Here is a 20,408-nt window from a genome sequence, read left to right on the forward strand (position 1 = left end):
GGTGAAACCGGTGCACACCCCAGGCCGGAGGACCGCTTCTGAGGACAGGCACACTGCGAACACGGCAGCTGTGAAGTGGCGTGATTGTCATTTCCAGAAGACCCCGAGTTTTTAATTATTTTTTTTTTTTTGCCAATGCAGTGTTTGTATGTTCTTTCTTATTTACATACCTTGATAAGAAGCTGGAATATTCGTCTCTATAAATTATTTAAATCACAATGCACTGATTAAAACTTTCAAAAATGGAATTTCTGATCCAAAGCGATTATATACTTAGGAGCATTAATTACATAAACACAAACCACAGCTATCGAGAATCGGAAGGCAATTTATTTTACGGATCTATTACCTACATTTTGACTAGACAGAGACGTGATCCTTATAATACTTCAGTCCCCACTACATTTAATTAACCATGAAGGGATTGAACAATGACCACAATTCTGCCCCTACACTGATACACACAAACTTTTCAGCGGTGTGCTAAGCTTGGTCTGTCATGCCTGCCTCTTTTATTATGAATGTTTTAAATTACAAATAAAGTTATGATAAGAATCAATTGTTAGTCTCGCCACAGCACCTACAGCCTATCTACACAGAATCACATATAGTGTTCATGATGCTGGCTCGCGAGGCAGTGCTCAAATGCATCTATGTGCGTCACACACACTCCCCTCTATAAACCGCAGGGACAGAAAAGGCTCCATTTCACACTGCTTTCTTCGAATCGCTTGCCCTGCATTATTTCTGAGGGCGGATTCCAGACACTGCTGCGTTTGCCTGTCGGGGTTTTCCGAGAGCTATCTTCCCTCTCCGCCCACACGGATACATCGGCGAAAGGCATTCTCCCAAGCAGCTCCCTGCGCAGGGGGTTGACACAGCCATATTTATCAGCCCTCTATCTACAGACAGGGAATACCGAGAAACCATCCCAATGCCGGCCCTGCATGTCAATGAGCCGGGGCGGGGAGCTCGGGCCGCCTTCAGAAAGATACGGGCACGCAGCAGAGCGCGTGGGGGGAATGGATCCTTCCAACGCCATATTATGTGCAGCTGCTGGGCCTCCCCGTGCATACGAATGATACGCAGTGTAGCCGTGACAAGTAACCATTTGTTTTTCCTAGTCTGCATTGTAGTGCTTGGTAATTAATTTTAACCTTCCAGTAGGTCCCGCTTCATACCAGTTCGATCAATTCATTTCACTGCCCTCCAGTGGGCTACAGGCAGCAGTAAAGTTCGGCACAATTAAAAACAGCAATACCATTCACAGGACTGCATATTTCACTCCCGTGTGGACCATATCAATTTCTCTGGCGGTGCAATGAATTGATCGAACTGGTATGAAGCGGGACCTACTGGAAGGTTAAAATTAATTACCAAGCACTACAATGACCAGCATGCCACTGTGTTATTAGACTCACCTGGGAGGAGCTGTAATCTTAAAAGGAAGTGCTTGGTAAAGCTTTGCGACATACCAGAGACCCCCATGAAGGAGAGGAAACTCCGAAACGCGTCCGGGAAGAGTGTTCAAGCAGCAATAATGCCGGTTTTCCAAATAAAGTTTTGAAAACGAACAGCAGTGGAGTGCGTCCTTACAGCTTGGGGCAACAGTGTGGATATATAAATATATATATATATATATATATATCAATCAACAAAATGCCTCTGAGCATGAAGACGCCACTCCGTTGGTGCAGGTAACAACCTAATTTATTTTCAAAGACTGCAATTGGTGTCCGGTTTTTAAAAGTTCCCCCAACGCGTTTCAAAGCCACCGCTTCTTCATCATGGGGCAGTTTGGCAGCACATGACGGCGTGAACCACAGCGATTAATTTATACCCCTCCCCTTGCATGCTCTCTCCAGTGAGGCATGCTGGGTGCTGTAGTTTGTATTTTTCCCCTCCAGTGGGGTCCGTTACTGTGCCTCAATGTATGCCTTCATTAACATTTCCAGCCCTCCAGTGGGCTCCCAGGCATCCAATTCAGTCTCACCTTTGTGAACACCAACGCCGTTTTCCAGCCGGGAGATCCCAGCCTTCGCAGACCTGCTAACAGCCTTCTCAGACCTGCTGACAGGCGGTGCATCCTCCGCGGCTGAGGCCGCCGCGTGTGATATCAATCAACAAAATGCCTCTGAGCATGAAGACGCCACTCCGTTGGTGCAGGTAACAACCTAATTTATTTTCAAAGACTGCAATTGGTGTCCGGTTTTTAAAAGTTCCCCCAACGCGTTTCAAAGCCACCGCTTCTTCATCATGGGGCAGTTTGGCAGCACATGACGGCGTGAACCACAGCGATTAATTTATACCCCTCCCCTTGCATGCTCTCTCCAGTGAGGCATGCTGGGTGCTGTAGTTTGTATTTTTCCCCTCCAGTGGGGTCCGTTACTGTGCCTCAATGTATGCCTTCATTAACATTTCCAGCCCTCCAGTGGGCTCCCAGGCATCCAATTCAGTCTCACCTTTGTGAACACCAACGCCGTTTTCCAGCCGGGAGATCCCAGCCTTCGCAGACCTGCTAACAGCCTTCTCAGACCTGCTGACAGGCGGTGCATCCTCCGCGGCTGAGGCCGCCGCGTGTGATATCAATCAACAAAATGCCTCTGAGCATGAAGACGCCACTCCGTTGGTGCAGGTAACAACCTAATTTATTTTTAAAGACTGCAATTGGTGTCCGGTTTTTAAAAGTTCCCCCAACGCGTTTCAAAGCCACCGCTTCTTCATCATGGGGCAGTTTGGCAGCACATGACGGCGTGAACCACAGCGATTAATTTATACCCCTCCCCTTGCATGCTCTCTCCAGTGAGGCATGCTGGGTGCTGTAGTTTGTATTTTTCCCCTCCAGTGGGGTCCGTTACTGTGCCTCAATGTATGCCTTCATTAACATTTCCAGCCCTCCAGTGGGCTCCCAGGCATCCAATTCAGTCTCACCTTTGTGAACACCAACGCCGTTTTCCAGCCGGGAGATCCCAGCCTTCGCAGACCTGCTAACAGCCTTCTCAGACCTGCTGACAGGCGGTGCATCCTCCGCGGCTGAGGCCGCCGCGTGTGATATCAATCAACAAAATGCCTCTGAGCATGAAGACGCCACTCCGTTGGTGCAGGTAACAACCTAATTTATTTTCAAAGACTGCAATTGGTGTCCGGTTTTTAAAAGTTCCCCCAACGCGTTTCAAAGCCACCGCTTCTTCATCATGGGGCAGTTTGGCAGCACATGACGGCGTGAACCACAGCGATTAATTTATACCCCTCCCCTTGCATGCTCTCTCCAGTGAGGCATGCTGGGTGCTGTAGTTTGTATTTTTCCCCTCCAGTGGGGTCCGTTACTGTGCCTCAATGTATGCCTTCATTAACATTTCCAGCCCTCCAGTGGGCTCCCAGGCATCCAATTCAGTCTCACCTTTGTGAACACCAACGCCGTTTTCCAGCCGGGAGATCCCAGCCTTCGCAGACCTGCTAACAGCCTTCTCAGACCTGCTGACAGGCGGTGCATCCTCCGCGGCTGAGGCCGCCGCGTGTGATATCAATCAACAAAATGCCTCTGAGCATGAAGACGCCACTCCGTTGGTGCAGGTAACAACCTAATTTATTTTCAAAGACTGCAATTGGTGTCCGGTTTTTAAAAGTTCCCCCAACGCGTTTCAAAGCCACCGCTTCTTCATCATGGGGCAGTTTGGCAGCACATGACGGCGTGAACCACAGCGATTAATTTATACCCCTCCCCTTGCATGCTCTCTCCAGTGAGGCATGCTGGGTGCTGTAGTTTGTATTTTTCCCCTCCAGTGGGGTCCGTTACTGTGCCTCAATGTATGCCTTCATTAACATTTCCAGCCCTCCAGTGGGCTCCCAGGCATCCAATTCAGTCTCACCTTTGTGAACACCAACGCCGTTTTCCAGCCGGGAGATCCCAGCCTTCGCAGACCTGCTAACAGCCTTCTCAGACCTGCTGACAGGCGGTGCATCCTCCGCGGCTGAGGCCGCCGCGTGTGATATCAATCAACAAAATGCCTCTGAGCATGAAGACGCCACTCCGTTGGTGCAGGTAACAACCTAATTTATTTTCAAAGACTGCAATTGGTGTCCGGTTTTTAAAAGTTCCCCCAACGCGTTTCAAAGCCACCGCTTCTTCATCATGGGGCAGTTTGGCAGCACATGACGGCGTGAACCACAGCGATTAATTTATACCCCTCCCCTTGCATGCTCTCTCCAGTGAGGCATGCTGGGTGCTGTAGTTTGTATTTTTCCCCTCCAGTGGGGTCCGTTACTGTGCCTCAATGTATGCCTTCATTAACATTTCCAGCCCTCCAGTGGGCTCCCAGGCATCCAATTCAGTCTCACCTTTGGGACCAGCAGGTCTGAGAAGGCTGTTAGCAGGTCTGCGAAGGCTGGGATCTCCCGGCTGGAAAACGGCGTTGGTGTTCACAAAGGTGAGACTGAATTGGATGCCTGGGAGCCCACTGGAGGGCTGGAAATGTTAATGAAGGCATACATTGAGGCACAGTAACGGACCCCACTGGAGGGGAAAAATACAAACTACAGCACCCAGCATGCCTCACTGGAGAGAGCATGCAAGGGGAGGGGTATAAATTAATCGCTGTGGTTCACGCCGTCATGTGCTGCCAAACTGCCCCATGATGAAGAAGCGGTGGCTTTGAAACGCGTTGGGGGAACTTTTAAAAACCGGACACCAATTGCAGTCTTTGAAAATAAATTAGGTTGTTACCTGCACCAACGGAGTGGCGTCTTCATGCTCAGAGGCATTTTGTTGATTGATATATATATATATATATATATATATTTTTCAATAGATAAAGAAAAGTTAATTGTTATTTGTGGAGATGTTAGCAACATATGAACTTAGGAATCTGCTGTAATAAGAAACGCGGACCAAGTCAGGGAGTTCTATTGGGAAACCCATTATTGAAAGTATGGACTGTGCGATTAAATTACAATTATTATGACATAAAAAAACAACAAGATTGATGACTAACCATTGAGAAATCCTATTTTAGATCTATTTAGATTTTAAATAATTTTAGATATTTTGTATGTATTTATATTTATATATTATATATTTATATATTGTGGGATTTTTTCGGTGATCATGATATTATTGTAATGGCTTATTGCAGTATGTTTTCCATGTCTACTTTAGTTGCAACACACGTGAAAGCCATTTCCTGTCCATTTCCTTAAATACCACTGTTTCCGTTAGCAATGTGTCATGTGATCAAGACCCGAGTGGGGGTCGAAACGCGTCATGACGGACTGGCTGGGCAACTGAATAAAGCACTTTAAATTGGCACAAAACTTGGGTCCGCTCTTCGTCTCTTGTGTCTTGGGAAGGCATCGACAGTGGCGATTTACGTTCATTTTGAGTACCGAGAAGCTTCAACGGTACGAGCGGAGCCCCTCCCCTCGAAGGGCCAAGCAGCAGGAAGCAACCAGGACCGGTGACCCGGAACTGTTTTGGATACTCCGGCGAGGAGGAAGCTGCAGGAGCCCCTGACCGCTGCGTATCAACCTGTCTCCAACATAGAAGCTGATGCGTCCCTTGTCGGCCGACCGGTGGACAGCACGGAGATTTCTGTGGAGGTAGGAGTGAGCAGAATTGTCAGTGGGGAGTGTGCACGACGTGTGTTTTGGACACTGTTCTTACTAGCACCGCCGTAACTTCAATTTCGCTTGGTATCAACTGTTAAGCCACAACTACAGCCAAAATGTCCGCCGACGCATTGCGAAATCGTGAAGAGGCAGCCAGCTCTATGTTTCTAGACTCCCCGGCTGGGGAGCCACAGGCTGTTGTTAATCCCACGAATCCATCTGGAAGCCCGAATATCAGGGATTTGTTCAAAAAATTGGAGAAAGCAATGCGCTCAGAACAATCAAAATGGTGGGAGCATAGATCGTTATCCCGATATTTGGAAGTCGGAAGGGTGCCGAGGGGATTACGTATTACCCTTGCACCAGGCTACGAAAATCCCGACCCGGCTATGCTCACCGAATGGGCGGACTCCAACCTTGATTCATCCAGTAGGTTAATGAAGATATTAATTAAATATGCGGAAAGTGATCGCGCTAAACTCCAAGCGCAAATAGAATGTCAGGAGGAGGAAATTAACAAAATGGAAAGCACGGATCAAATGAAAAAATTTAGAGATGACATGATGGCACGCCTTAACAAAGATGAAGAAGTCATTAAAAGAAGGAAGACGTTTAAATTTGAAAGAGACCGTTTGGATTACGCCAATGGTCAAATCTTCACTTATGCTCGTAAATATGATGCAGTAAAAGCAAGGGCTAACAAACCGCCACAAAGGAAATTGAGCGAAGCAACAGCCTTGTCAACATCGGCTTCGGAATTGAGTTCAGCTCCAGAGAGTGACCCGGAAGGCGAAAGCACCAGGACACAGCAATTGGGGTTTACAAGAATGTCCCTGGCACAGGAGGTCGATTGCTTATGCCAGGACAGACGGGACACCCTAAGACCCCGTGCTCCACCTGGAGCGGCAACCAAAAACTCAACTTCAAGCGAAATCAGAGACGTAAATGCCGCAAATGGAAACAGAAATGTGGGCAAAAAAACAACAAGGGGAAGATGGAACCGATTTCAGAAGAGAAATCAAAATCCAGTGTAAACCTGAATTCGGTTATAAATCTTACCTCTCTGCCGTTAACTACAGCGGAAAAAACGGTCCTGAGCCTTGGATTATCGTTTTGCCCCCCTTGTAACTTCAATTATGCCGACACAAGAATGGACACATTCAGATTTATACGAAAGTTAAAGTTGAATAAGTTTCATATATTACACCCTAACAGGAAAAATGAAACGTCAGCGTCAGAGAATCTGGAAAGTCCTTCACTTTTAACAGCGGGAGATGTGGGTCTCTTTGACACAGCATGGGATTTACAAAACGAGCAGGGGGATTCAACTAGCAATATAGGTGGGTCCTCACAATTGAATGTGAAACAAGCATTTAAAACACCTTTTAAACCAAAATCTACCTTTCAACCGATTATGTTACATGACAATTTGGATGTATATCATGAACTTGTTGTTCAGGATTTGAAAAAGCTGTATATTGCCTCCAACAAAATCCGCTATGGCATGAGTAAACAAAATTATTGTTATCAACAACTTACAAAGAAATTGGAAAAGGATGCCAATATCATTATAAGACAATCGGATAAGGGAGGCAACGTGGTCTTATGGCCACGTCAGTTCTATATGGATGAAGCTGAACTACAACTTTCAGATACAGCTTGTTATCGGAAAAGCAACATACATATTGTCAAATCGGCGTGGGACAATCATCATCATAAACTCCTTGCCTGGAAGAGTGGGGGTTTAATAATAAACGATGAATATCGTTTCCTGAAAAAGGAACATCCGGTCATCCGTACATTTTATTTGATCCCTAAAGTGCATAAGAACATTGATAAACCACCCGGTAGGCCAATAATTTCGGCCATTAATAGCGCTATGGAAAACACATCCAAATATATTGACTATTTTCTTCAGGAATGGGTCAAGGGACTAGCCTCTTATGTACAAGATACATCTGTTTTTTTGCGAAAAATCGAACATATAACTTGGGAGGCAGATATGTTATTGTTGACTATGGACGGGACATCTCTATACACCTCAATAAGACACTGTGATGGCCTGATAGCCGTGGAACACTTTCTGAATTTGCGACCAATGAAATGTGTATCTCACAACAAAATGTTGTTACAGATGGTGACTGCATGTCTTGAGCAGAATTTTTTCCTCTTCAATAATCAAATCTACCATCAGGTCCGGGGTGTCGCCATGGGGGCCTGCTTCTCCCCCAGTTACTCATGCCTTCACATGGGATTGTGGGAGGAGCGGGTACTGAGGGGCGAGCTCAAGGATATCATGGAAGAAAACGTGGTACTGTACCTAAGATTCATTGATGATTTGATTTTCATTTGGAAGGGGTCAGAACAGAATGCACAGGCATTTGCAGATAAATTGAATAACAACTGCTTAAATCTGCATTTTACATCAGCCATTAGCAAAGATTCTGCATATTTTTTAGATGTGGAGTTATATGTTGAGAATAACAAATTAGCTACAAAACTTTACAGGAAGCCCACGGCTGGGAATACAGTTTTACATGCTTCTAGCCACCATCCACAGCATTTGATACGCAGCATCCCATATGGTGAGATGCTGCGTATTAGACGCATTTGCAGTTTGGATGCTGACTGTATTCGCGCACAGGAGGCTAGTAAACAGCGCTTCCTAATTAGGGGCTATTCGTGTAAAATCATTGACAGTGCGATTAGGAAAACAAAAGATTTGTCTAGAGATATGATCTTGGCCCCCAAAGTCAAACAAAATCCTTTCAGCGAAGGTACATCAAATGTCCAATCTAGGATTATTTTGACATACAATAGGCAACATCGGGAACTTAGAAAAATCTATTCACGAAACTGGAACTTGGTGCAGGGGGATCCCATTATTGGGGACCTAGTGGCTAACAAACCAGCCCTAACTTTCAGGAAGTCAGTCTCGATGAGCACTAGATTGGTCAGTAACTGTCCTGAGTTGACTACTCCTACCTCTTGGATGTCTCAAATTAAAGGGTTTCAAAAAGTGTGTTACATGTAAGGCCTGTAAATTTGGACAAAATAAAACACACTACATTAGTCCTTTTAAAAATGAACCAATCCAGATAAAGAAAAGAACGACGTGCAAAACTGAATTTGCTGTATATGTGCTGGAGTGTCCCTGTGGGCTGAAATATGTGGGTAGCACTAGGTTACCAGCCCACAAAAGGATACTCCAGCACATTAGAGCTATTACAGGGAGAGATCAGGCATATCCCGTCGCTAGACATTTTGAGCTGCTACATGAGAGTAACCCCAACCTTCTCCTTTACTATGTAATTGACACGGTCCCACCAATGAAACGGGGTGGTAATCGGGAGGGCAAACTGCGCCTGTTGGAGACTAGGTATATTCTTGAGCTCAACACAAAAAATCCGGCTGGATTAAATGCTAGTGAAGACTTTTTTACTTGTTTATAATATCAGTCTGTTCTTTCAATAATTGGCTTATTTAATGAATTTCGTGAGATATATGACAGCTTGTTTTACAAACAGAGAGAAAATTGGGATTAATGAATGGTTAATAATTATTACCATATGTTAGTAGTTCAGAATATTTATTCTAATCCCATACATATATGTATATATATAAAATTTTTCGAATCTGTTGTAAATGAGGAAACTATCTGGCATTGTTTTTAGAGGAAAGATTATTTCCGCTGCACAATTTTTGCACTATTTGCACATCATTTTTGAGTGGATATATATTTTTAGAAATGGGTAAAGAAGGAATGGCCTCCCCTTTTTTAATAATGGCCCACTTGGGCGTTATTTTTCAATAGATAAAGAAAAGTTAATTGTTATTTGTGGAGATGCTAGCAACATATGAACTTAGGAATCTGCTGTAATAAGAAACGCGGACCAAGTCAGGGAGTTCTATTGGGAAACCCATTATTGAAAGTATGGACTGTGCGATTAAATTACAATTATTATGACATAAAAAAACAACAAGATTGATGACTAACCATTGAGAAATCCTATTTTAGATATATTTAGATTTTAAATAATTTTATATATTTTGTATGTATTTATATTTATATATTATATATTTATATATTGTGGGATTTTTTCGGTGATCATGATATTATTGTAATGGCTTATTGCAGTATGTTTTCCATGTCTACTTTAGTTGCAACACACGTGAAAGCCATTTCCTGTCCATTTCCTTAAATACCACTGTTTCCGTTAGCAATGTGTCATGTGATCAAGACCCGAGTGGGGGTCGAAACGCGTCATGACGGACTGGCTGGGCAACTGAATAAAGCACTTTAAATTGGCACAAAACTTGGGTCCGCTCTTCGTCTCTTGTGAAGGCATCGACAGTGGCGATTTACGTTCATATATATATATTTATATACATACATACACACACACACACACACCCATATGTATATCAGATATACACAGTGGTCGAAGGGGCGGGATCGGCAGGGTACGGCGTGCCCGTACTTCTTAAATTCAATCGATTCCGTACCCTTACTTCTTTGTTTAAAACATGTGTCCCCGGACGGCTGAAATAGCCTACAGATAAGGCTGGGCGTGCGGGGGCGGGTGAGCAGAGAAGGAGAAGGACTCTGGTTTTTTCTTCATGCCCAGAGAAGCCAAGGGCAGTGTCCACTCCTGCTTTGCCGCGGTCAGCTGCCTCTTGTTCCCTCTCTTTCTGTCTCGCTCCTCCTCACTTACTGAAAACCGTGACTTCAAGCTACGGTTCTCACCCTCTCTTTCCTCTGCTCGTTTATTTGTTCCCCTGTGAAATGGATCCAAAAAAGAAAAACACTTTTGCTGGAAAGGTAATCTTTTTCTGAAATGTTTCTATTCCAAAGTGAAGCCTCTGGGTGGAGAGAAACAAAAGGGTAAAAATCTGAAAAATAAATAAATAAAGCAAGATGAAGTGGTCGCAAAGTGGCCAGATTGGTTTTCTTCTTCACACCTAAACACATTAGCACCACTTTATAGAGGTTTTTTTTAGACAGCATCTTGCTCTTGTCCAGTGCGTAATTTGAATCGAGTTGCTTCAAGGTGTTTATATCAGGCCACAATTGGGATGTAGTTGAAGGCATTGCGAGTTTCTCTCAGTGGGGCAGTATGGTGTTCATTGTTGGGTGGGGGGTGGAGGATGTGTTACTATGGTCAGAGCTGCAGAATTTGGAACTGGGGAACCAGGTTCAGCCTCCATGACCAGTACCCCAGATCACTCTCCTGACGGAGCACATTGCCATGCTAGACCTTAGAAGGCCCGCAAGATTTTAGATGCCCAGGTGTCTTAGCACCAGCAGGTAGTCCCTAGGGGTGGCAAGTGTGGGTTAACCTTGAAGGCCTGTCGACCACAATCCATACTGAAGTTCACCTCCAGTCTTGCGGGCAGGCCAACGAAGTAGCAGACCCTAGAGCAACAGTGACTGTCACTGAGGTCACAAGACCTTTGAGCAGGGCGGCTCTAGGGCAGTGCGATCGCACCGGGCGCTGACTTCGGGTGGGGCCATCATGTTTGCAAGTACATTATGGTTTTAAATGCACTTGCTGGCTCCTTCCTTGCCCCCAGCAATTTTCGGCAACAATCAAAATGCCATGGTTAACACCGGTGATTAATGTTCTTCTAGAGAGAGGTCAGTTTTGTCAAGTGGAAGTTTTGACTCGTGGTAAGGTGGCACAGAGGGTTAATATGTCTGCTGCAAAGGACAGTAACATTCAAATCACAAAGTGCACACAACGTAAATAGGTTTGTTGGTTACTACTTTTGTCAGAGAGATCCTTTTGTTACTTGCAGTTTATAAGTTAAAATACTAGCAGAGAACAGTGAGCTATTAACGGTCATCTAAGAGCTGCATGCAAACCGCAAGGTATAAATTAGAGCGTTATGTTTTTCCCCCCCAGTCTTTGATTATCCTAATGTTGCAAAAAGGGTTCATTTGAATATAAATCAATTCTGATTATTAAAGAGAACCCCCAACCATGGTATTATGTTTTAAATTCTGAGTTTGTTCTTCTCCAGACCAATCACTATTAAACTATACGGCCTACTAGGATTGTTGTCATGTGACTCCTACACCTTGTAGTCCCTTGTCTTATGTAAAATTTCCTATACAGTGATTTACACACATATGATGGATTGTCTCTGCGTAATGTGTGTGATGTAAAGTGCTCTGACATCCTACACTGGTTTCAGTGGCACTGTAAATCAAACTAAATGCATGTGAGAGAGAGTGTTTTTATGGAGACTCGAGGGGCCCTGTTAAAGGGCAGTAGTGAGGGAATCCGTGGCGAAGGTGGTCATTGAGGGACACCAACAAACATTGTTGCACAGGGCGCCACCAGTGATAAAAGCCGGCCCTGCCCTTGAGGCCAGTCTACCTCACTCATTGGTACCTCCATTGGCCTTCTTTCTGCAGTAGTAGCTGCAACTTACCAGGATCGACAATGCAGGATTTGCATGCACACCAAACTAAGGGGCATATGTACAAGCCCCTATCGCCACCACCACGTCACTTTTCCCAACGTTCCTGTGGTGATAGGGACTTCCCCTTATTTACAAGGCAGCGTTAAGCCACTTAATGTGGCTTGTAAATAAGGCCCCCTTTCACGCAATGGTTAAAATGAAAGGAGTGGGCAGTTGGGTGTTGCGGTGGACGTTCCACCGCAACACCCATTGATTTTGACTCTGCCACCTATGTACAAGGGCGGCGTGCATAGGAGGCAGCGCCAAAATTAAGACCAGGGAAAACTTGGTCTTAACTTGGCGAAATGATTTCTCCTCGTCTTTGCTTTTTCCATGTATGCTGCACACATGGAAAAAACAAAATGCCATGGATTTTTTTTTTTTTATCTACAGGAAGGGTCCCCCTCCTGTACATAAATAATCTGTAACAAAAATGCCATTTTGTGACTTTCATGTCTGCTGCATGAAGCAGCACACATAAGAGTGACAAAATGGCATTTTAAGATTGTTTATGTGCAGGAAGGGACACCTTCCTACACATAAACAATCCTCCCCTGCACACAGACACCCTTGCACTATGGTGCAAGAGTGCTTGCGTTGGCGCTACACTGCTAAGTGTAGCGCCAGCGCAAGGGGAAACATGGCTGCACCATATCGTTGTAAATATGGTGCAGCCTTGCGTTTCTGAAGTGGCGGAGTGAGGCGTTAAGCCATGAAAGCTACCCCCTCACTGCGCCACTTCACTTGTACAGATCCCCTAAGTTTGCAAACTTAACAGTCTCTCTGCTTCATGCGCAAGCACTTGTAACGTGCTGCCTGCTTTGGGGCCATTGGAATTATGCAGCAATAGAGGACAAAATTATGCCACAGCATTGACTAAATTATGCAGGAAAAAAAAGGCTGCAGCGTAATGCAATATTTACACTGATACTTTATTATTTTGACATTTTACATATGCTAACAGTCTCTGAGAAAATGTTGCCTCATTAGTACCATTGTAACAAACAAATGCAGCAGTTAGAGAGGTGATCAGTCAACCTTTGCAAAGGGCCGTCCTCTTTGCAGCAACATGTCACTTTTTTTGTAACTTTTGATCCGTTTCAGCCACAAACCAATTATTAGTTAAAATTGTCAGATTATGCAGCAGATGATGTATTATGTGTCATATATGGCAGAGCAATTATATAGAAAACATTTGCAAACTAGTATATTTTGCTATTTATGTTTGAACTGCTCATGGGGAAAAAAGGGAGAAGTGCTGATGACAAACGCCATGGCTTGGAGACAAATAGCTTGTGCTTTCACTTTTAAGCATATGTGGGACATTCTGTGATTGAAAACATATCCCACTTTGTGAATGTATTTTAATGTCAATAACTCATTAAGCTTTAAATAATCATGTGTATCCATTTGGGTGAATTAAATAACATAATAAGCTGTAACTGGTCAGTGTCAAACAAATACACAAAATTGGGATGTTTTGCCCGTTCTGGCCACACCTCTGACTCCGCCCACGGATCCAGTCCTCAGGTTATTCCCCCCCTCTGATTCTCCGCCCACAGTTCCCCTACTTTTTTCCCCCCACTTCGACCACTGGATATACATACACGCATGTACACGTACACACATTTATATTCACAAGGCTACGTTTACATGATTCCATGGCATTAGCTACGGCAGGACCTCTACCCTGAGCCCCCCTGCCCTTCTCCCCACTCTGTCTGGTCTCTGCTGGGAGCATGCACCCATCTCCTCATGCGTGCCTGAAAGAAACAACTAAAATGCTTAAATTGTTTCAGACTTCCAAAGCGATTGTGGAAAAAAGAGCAGAGAGAGTTTCATTTCAATTATGCTCTGCAGGATGAATTGACCTTTGTCCCAAAAACCGGGACATGTATTAAATGCAAGAGAAGCATCGGGGACACTCCTTTGGAAATCCCTACACACAACGCAAAGTAATGTTAAATAAAAATGGTAATGGAAAAAACATTGGCGATAGACAACATCTGCATAGTGCATACAGATTGTACATTGCATGCTTTTGTAGACTTAAGATGTTTGTAAACTGCTTCAGTCTACAAACACTGCAATTGTCTAGAAACGGATTCACTGTAGCGTAGGCTAGGAAGCTCTTGCATGCGAGGCTTCGCAAACCACCCTCTTGTATCCTGTAAACGGGGTGGGACTGGGAGGGAGGGTATAGCCCATCGTGGAATCCCGCCCAGCGCTACGCACGGCTAGGCCAAACGGAGGGTTTTAAATCCCTCCCCAATGCTTGCTTGTTTACTTTTGTTCGTGACTAATTGCAAGATTAGAGTTACAATGGGGCCGGTAGAGCCTCTAGAATGGAAGAGAATTTAAAACCAACCAAGACCAGATAGAACGGATACACGCCTTGCACTGTCGTGCATTCCTCATCTTAGGAATTCCCTGACGCATGTTATTATTACATGCAATCTTTCCCACAGAGACACAGTAACGGATTATTACCACTAACGGTACATTGTAAAAAGAAACGTGCTTAAGAGCACAACATACAGGTGACATTTCCGCGCTACTAAAAAAACCGGAAGTCATAACTGTCTTCAAAGTATTTGTCACCATTTCTACTAACACCATTAGAGGAGGCCTGGCAAGTGTGCTGTTATCACATTAACTCCTGAGACGCTCTTCTAATTGGATTTGAAGCATATCAGTACTCGCAGCAACCGGACGAAGGGGGAGCGGACGAGCACACGACCGCCTTTCTCCGAGGCAGAAATGCCTCGGAGAAAGGAAGCCTCCTTTTCGGATTCGGGGGCGTGTTTTGCTGTTGTCTCCTCCCTGAGACTTTTCGCAAAAAACACGCCCCCCGATCCGAAAAGGACGGGGCATGAGTGGAGTGACGGGACCTCTTCTCCAATGGCTGGCCAGCATTTACGAGGCCAGCCAATGGAGAACAGGGCAGAAGAGGGGCGGGTTCAAGCCCCTCTTCTCCCAAGTCATTAAATCTCCGGACTTCCGGTCTGCCGACCGGATGGTCCCGAGACCTAACTACTTGGAGCTATCAGCCGCCCAGCAAATAGCTGTAATAAAAAAGCAGATTTGTAAGGGCAGGAAAGAAGGCGCGCCAGGACCCAATGGTATCCCGCCAGCCCTATTTAAGGAAAAAAACACAGAATGGGCAACCATTCTGCAACCGATATTCTCGGAAGTCAGACTCCTAAATAGAATCCCAGAATCTTGGAGAGGGTCGACGATCGTCCCTATATACAAAAAAGTCAACAAAATGGACCCCAACAACTATCGCCTAGTAGCCCTCCTTGATAATGAGGCAAAATACTTTGCGGGAACTATCCTAGAAGAGATTGTGCAATGGGCGGAAGCAAACCAGATCATTCCACTGAACCAGACCGGTTTCCGGAAAAACACAGGAACATCAACCAACATTCTGGCTATCTCCCTAATCATAGATGGTGCAAACACGAAAAAACTTCCGCTGCACCTGTGCTACATCGATTTCAGTGCAGCATTTGACAACATCGAGAGAGGCAGACTTTGGGGGAAATTGGCGCAATGGGGCATACCCCAGCCGACGCTCAACATGCTGAAGCTTCTCCACTCTGACACTTGGGTGCAAGTGAAGCTAGGAGGCGGCACACACTTGTCATCTAAGGTTTGTACCACCAAAGGCCTCAAGCAAGAGTGTGTGCTTGCCCCAATATTGTTTAATCTGTACATGGCTGACCTACCAAGTCTACTCAAAACATGCAACTCCCATTCCCCGAGGCTGGGAGGAAAATCTCTGAGTAATCTTCTGTACGCGGATGACGTCGTACTACTCAGCCACACCTACATCGGCCTCCAGCAGCTTCTGATCCAAATGCATAGCTACGCAACGGAGAACAATCTAAAATAAACCCGAGTAAGACCCGAACCATGTCAATTAACACCAAGAACAAACATCAGAAGTCATGAGACCTAGGTGGTCAAAAAATAGAGCCGGCGTCTGAGTATAAATACCTTGTAGTCATCTTCGACAGAGATGGTACATTTGCACAGCATAAACAAGAAACAAAAAGGAGAGGGATTTGCATTGCCGTCACATTGAAAAACTTAGCCAACCATCTGACGGGGCCAATTTTGACTCCTTACTTGAAGGTTATTCAGGCTAAACTACTCCCTTCCATCTGCTATGGCAGTGAGGCATTACGAGGAAGAGACTCTAAGAACCTGGACACAACCCAAACAAAAGCCTACAGAATAATGTTTTCGCTCCCGCACTACACTTCGCCTGCCCAAATAAGGCTGGAGTATGGTTTGCTAAAACAAGACCTTGCCAGACAGGGAGCCTACATCATCTGCTGCCACAAACTCCGCTCGGCCACGGCTAACACCCTAAACTCGCTGCTATGGCAAGACATCCAAAGCAGGGACGAATCTCAAGCAAGATCTTATTTGAAGGCAGCCCTGGGGGTCACCAACCAATTTGCGATTTGGGATATGCAACTTGGGCATAATACGTTTAAAAAAACTGGTCTGGAAAAACGTAAAATCTCTTTCCTTATTAGAGGACAAGGCCGCATTCACAAAAAGAAACCGCGCATGGATGACCTTAAACTCATACAAAACCCTGACACCACAATCATACTTCAGTCAGGGCTATCCTAAGAACATAAAACTGCGGTTTTTTAAACTCAGATTAGGGGTCTTGCCGAGTGGAGAGCATCTTCCACCATGGCTCAGGAGCAAAGGCCAAGAAGCCTGTCCGCTCTGTAACCAAGAAAAGGGCGATATTCTCCACCTGACTTGCCTCTGCGAAGAGATTTGGCTAGCCCGCCAACACCTCTTAAAGGACCAGTTCAAGCAGTTAGGGACTAGCACTAGAAGACAAGCAGTGCTTGCCTGCATGAACCCTGCAAATACGAAACTGAACTGCAGATATGTTAAGTTCCTTGCGATGACCGAGCACAGACTGTTAAACTCACCAAAACCGGGAACAACTACAGAGATAACAAGTAGGAGGTCATTAGGACGCTAAGGAACATGCTGCCCTGCATCAGGGAAAAAATGCTGCTGGACAATTACTCTGGGTCTTTTACTGTACGCTTTTAAAAATGATGATTATAATGAACAAACTTTTATGCTATTTTAAATTTTTGTAATATGTTTGCACTGGTTTTAATTAACTATGCATAATAAACTTACCTTACCTCACTCCTGACGTTTGAGACAGTGGATTCACATCCCTAGTCTTGCAAGAGTGTGTAAAAGTAGGACCCTAATCTTTACTAATGAAGCAATAGTTCTTCAGAATATTTTAAGAGCTGCTGTGTGATAAAGGCTCATTTCTGCCTAACAACCAGACTCCCAGAGGTGACACCACTTGACTCAAGGGCTTCACTTTCAGCTGGAGGAGCTGAAAGTCTAGCATTACAAATCAGGCAGATAATTCCAATGTGACACACCCTATCCTCCATAACCATGAATAGAGAGGTAACACTCCACCCAGAAAATGATGCACCGTGCAGTGTCAGTATTACTTTCCCACATAACAGAAAACTCGTTAAGAGGCCCATATGTGTTGTGTTCCAATTTTTCAGTGCGACCTGCAACTCAGTTGTGCACCAATCAGCGCATGCAGATTTGCTAGCCTGAGTTGCCTGCCACCACTGCTGTTCTGCCTCCATGCCCTCCGGTGTTCATCCTTCCTTATTTTCTACACACTTTCGCTTGGCTTGGATATTAAGGTGGAAATTAAAAAAGAAAAATCTTCAGAAAAGTAAAATAATCTGTCTTCCATAGAAAAGTCTGTGCCTGGCTAACACTGCCCTTCTGAACTAAATACTTCTCTGCTAACCGTAAGAGATGTGGGCAGTGCCAAGCGTACCTCCTTCACGCTTTATGGGTGGAGTCTGTGTGTACGGTGTCATTCAATAGTATCCACCAGTGTATAGCGGTGGGGGACAGCACACAACAAACTCTGAATTTAATGAGAAGGATACAGTCGCCTATAAACGCTTAGTATAGTGCAGATTTTACTTTCATTTTTTAATCGACAGCCTCTTCTTTTGTGTTGTATGGGGGGGGTTCTCATGCAAGGAAGAAATCGTGATTATTTTTTTTTACTCTTAAACTATCCCTCATTAGGAGATAATCACCACTACGTGTACCCTCCAAAAGCGTATATACCACTGCAGAGTAAAATGGGCCATCCGAAATGCCAGCCTTCCTTAACCTCCAAAACACTCTTTGACTCCGCTGACTTCAATGGCTCTTCAACAAAACCAGTTGGCCACGCCAGTCGGAAACACAATAGGGTGAGAGAGAGACATGGCTTCTTTGTAGCTGAGAACAGTCATCATCAGTAGTCTACGGAGGATATCAAAGAGCAGACACACGAGCCGACCCTAATAGACGAGATGTTTCCAAACATAGATCTTACCTTCTATCTCTCAAGAAATACCCCCGGCCATCCAATTGATTTCTACTTTTCTTCCGACTTGCTACATTAATACGTAAAGGGTAGTAATCAGCAAGCTAGTTTCAAACTGATCGACTCGCTAGAGGGTGGTAATAGGAGGGTCTCTTTGTGGCTGGACTTCCCATTCCGACCTGCGATTGGCTGGAAACATGAACCACCCCGAAAAGACACCCTCCCCATCTCCAAAGACCCCGCCTTTACTGCTGCACAGGAAGAAGGCGTCCTACTACTCCGGAAAAGGCAATCCGGATATGCCGCCTGCTGCACCGGAAGAGATTCGTATATCCCGGAAGTTATGGTCCAGTAGCACTGGTGGGGGTAGCTGGGCTGCTTGTAGGCTATTTGTGATGAGAAAGGGGATGTGGGGAGGTGCTACATATGGCACGTTAGAACTGGTTGACAGAGTTCCGTGCCCTCAAGACCCTAAGTGCCTGTTTTACTCCGAGCAAAAACCCTTGTTCCCTGAAACGGATGGGAATCACAGATCTTTCAAGTGTTCTAGGTTCGAGCGTGAATAGTTACTCCCTTCTCGGTATTTTCTCAGCATTATGGGCTATAAGGTCCTGATATTATGATTAGAATGCATATGAACACAGTACCCACACTTAAAATAGCCAAGTTAACATTATCACTTTGCAGGACTCTTTCTAAGCGTAGAGATGCCTTGCCTGTGCCGAGCCTGTGCGTGCCTGGAGATAACAGAAGACATTGGTGGGGGGAGGGGGGAATTGTCGAGCTGCGCATTTTTTGTGGTTCCATTTAAATTATTTGCCTCTAAATCATGTGATCTTATCGGACACGTTTTAGTAGTTTATATTGCGCAGGCTCACCCCAGAGGAGAATCCCGGCACTGGAGAACAGAGATAATCGTCTCTCAACGGCAAAACTAGAAGCCGTAAAAGATATAACTCGGGCAGAGATAGATCTTCTAGAGCAGGGTACTCCAAATACGGCCTCGGAGGGCCGGATCCATGACAAATTTTTAAGATAACTACATTTATCTAAATGGGAATATGCTCAAAATCTGGCATGGATACACCCTCTAGGACCTACTTTGGAGAACCCTGTTTCTAGAGTGTGATTATTATTCATTGGATATTTGAGTTTGAATCCTTCTGGAGTAAACCTTGACTGCTCGCTATTGCATGTTTTGAGAGACACGTATAGAAAATAATAAAATGAGATCTAAATGGAATGTAAAAGCTGCAAGCTTTGAACCATCAATGGTGAATATCAGTATCTACCACACATATTCCCCAGTAACCACTTACTGGCACAGGACCTGATCCAGTGGGTACATTTTGTCCATACAGTAGATTACGTGATTAATCTCAGCTTCACCACTTCAACAAATATAATTAAAATAAACGCTGTATTCTAGAGCTGAGCAGGGTGCATAGCACAGGGACCTTTGCTTGCCAACAGAATCACTGCTACCACAGTTGTTTTCTATTTTTTTTTTTTTTTTTAGAGTTTTATATAAAGCACAAATTGGACCCGAAGGTATCAGAGCGCTTTACATGAGCACCAATTTCGTTACAGATGGAGACATTCATTTTTGTTAGGCACTGGGAGATTAAGTGATTTGCCTAGTATCACAGCATCGTTGCAGAGACTTGAACCCGGTTCCCCAGCTTCAAGGTCGACTGCTCTAGCCGTATGGCTACATCCTCTGACGTGAAATCATGAAACACTGTCCTTTTTAATCCCAGCCTCTCATTTGGCCAATTTGTGGGCTCTTGTGCAGTCACTTTTTGAATGTATTCCTCTGTTCCCTTTTTGGCAAAATCTCGAGGATTTAGAATTGATATAAAAGCTGATAGTAAGTGTGCGGTTAGAAAATTGACTAGCTATTACCAGGGGGGCTGAGAAA

The 20,408-nt window shown here is 44.8% G+C and overlaps 1 protein-coding gene across 3 annotated transcripts in view; it reads right to left on the reverse strand.

The window, feature by feature from the left end:
• Positions 1-18,788, reverse strand: part of USF1 (upstream transcription factor 1) — a 140,417-nt gene extending 121,629 nt beyond the window's left edge. Inside the window, exon 1 of one of the 3 annotated variants that reach the window (XM_085639049.1) lies at positions 18,497-18,788. The gene's annotated coding sequence lies outside the window, so the exon portion shown is untranslated. The remainder of the gene's footprint in view (positions 1-18,496) is intronic. The other 2 variants (XM_085639051.1, XM_085639050.1) reach the window with 2 other exon arrangements.
• Between the last annotated feature and the right edge of the window lie 1,620 nt (positions 18,789-20,408).

Source organism: Triturus cristatus, chromosome 12 (assembly GCF_964204655.1).
Source record: "Triturus cristatus chromosome 12, aTriCri1.1, whole genome shotgun sequence".
Classification (NCBI taxonomy): domain Eukaryota; kingdom Metazoa; phylum Chordata; class Amphibia; order Caudata; family Salamandridae; genus Triturus; species Triturus cristatus.